Source organism: Muntiacus reevesi, chromosome 5 (assembly GCF_963930625.1).
Source record: "Muntiacus reevesi chromosome 5, mMunRee1.1, whole genome shotgun sequence".
Taxonomy (NCBI): domain Eukaryota; kingdom Metazoa; phylum Chordata; class Mammalia; order Artiodactyla; family Cervidae; genus Muntiacus; species Muntiacus reevesi.
In genome coordinates, this window is record NC_089253.1 from 41201811 (window position 1) to 41203942 (window position 2132).

Below are 2132 nucleotides of genomic sequence, written 5' to 3' on the forward strand. Positions count from 1 at the left end.
CTTTCTTCTAGAGGTTGTTGTTATTTAAAAAAAAAAAATTTTTTTTTTTAATTTGGCTGCACTGGATCTTAGTTGTGGCATAGAGGGTGTTTTAGCTGTGGCATGTGGGATCTAGTTCCCTGACCAGGGATTGAACCCAGGCTCCCTGCACTGGGAGCAGGGAGTCTTAGCCACAGACCACCAGAGAAGTCCCTCTTCTAGAGGTTTTATAGTTCTAGGGTTTATATTTAGGTGTATAATCCAATTTGAGTTAAATTTTGATATGCTGTATCCTATTAATAAATAGTTTTCAAATCCATCTCTTTCTTTCTTATGTCTACCACCTCTGGAGTTTGAGCCACCCACTGCCAGGCATGCTCCTCCATCATCTGTATAAAGCTGAGCGGGCTTCTACCTCAGGTAGAACAAAATCCATCTTCCATGCTCACCCAGCCCTGCCACAACTCTCCTCTCCCCTTCTCTCTTAGCTCAAGCAACACTCAGAATATTTTAGTTCCTCCATATGCCAAGGCAACTAATTCCCCTACCTGGCATCTCTCCCGTCTCTGCCATAACTCCTTTGTCTGATTTATCTTTAATACCCTGGATTAGCAAGGGCTTCAGCCACAGGCTTCCCTCACATCATTCTTCTTCCCAGTTAATCATGGGTGTAGGAGCTGAGTCAATGTCTGCCTCCTTCAGAGGGAGCCAAGGCCTCGGGTCTTCAGCATCTGATGGCCAGTGACCACGGTGCCTTGCACATTCAGGAGGTAGTCAGTACCCATTTGGTGAACAGTCAAACACAGTCAGCTGGAGTGACAGTTTAGTGAAAGTAATCTGGGGACTCTGGGGCACATAGGTTGAGCCAGAGTGCTTTGAGGGGAAGGGTGGCCTTGGCTACCTCTCCAGAGCGTCTCCCAGGCCCCTGTTCCCTGCGTTCCAGTCACAAGAAACAATTGCGGTCCCCTGATTGAACTGTGTGCCCCCAGCCCCTACCTTTGCACACGCACAGTTCTTTCAGTTTGGAACACTCTTTCCAGCACCCCACTGCCTAGTTAACCCTACCCTTCCAATAGGATTCACCTTTCTTAAACCCCAAAGCTGAACCAGGAGAGCAGCCTCCTCTAGCCGGGCCTGGTCTGCCTTAGTCATGGGTCTGCTATGCAAAGACCTGTCAGGAGGGTTTGGTCAAGATTGGACACATAAATGCCCAATGGTGATGAGCAAAGAGCTCAGAAGCTGGTTCCAGGCCTGACTCACCAGTTGAAGATCAGCAACCCGCACTCTCATGCCTCAGTTTTCCTCATCTGTTCACTAGGAGTGAGATAGAGGCAGACTAGATCAGAGGCCCTTAACCTTCTTGGGGTCATGGGCCCTCAAAAGCGAGGAAGGCTATGCACTGTCTCCCCAATAAAAGGCTTGTGTGTACATCACATAAGGGGCTTCCCTGGTGGCTCAGTGGTAAAGAATCCACCTGCCAGTGCCTGCCAACGCAGGAGACGCGGGGTTCGATTCCTGGGTCAGGAAGATCCCTTGGAGAAGGAAACGGCAACCCACTCCAGTACTCTTGTCTGGGAAATCCCATGGACAGAGGAGCCCGGCGGGCCACAGTCCACGGGATCACAAAGAGTCGGACACGATTTAGGGACTGAACAACAAGAAAACATCATGTCAGGGCCGCGACCTTCCTGGCTGGGGCCCCCAAGGTCAATCAAAAGCCCCGAGCCGAGGATCCGCTGCGGCCTCCGTCCCTCCTACTTCTGCATCTCAGGTGGCAGGGTGTCTCCGGGTCCCGGGTGGGCCTGCTGTCCGCCTCGCAGCCTCTGCTGCCCTCTCCTGGGTAAAGCGGTACACGGGCGTTCCCAGGTGGGTGGGCGAGGGAGGGCCAGGAGGAGAGGGCAAGGATGCTGGCCTCTCGCAATTTCCGGGTACAAGAAACCTCATAGCGCAAGATGGGATCCCGCAGTTCCTCATTTCATCCCGTTCGCGGCGCGAATGGGGAAACTAAGGCCGAGAGGGGCAGGGACTCATCCAAGGTCACGCAGCCAGCCCGAGTCCGGGACACCGATTCCCCGAGCCCCGCCTGGATGCCGCGAGCCGCTAAAGCGGGGTGGCGACGCTGGGAGCCTGCGCCCCGGGGCGCGGGGGCGGGG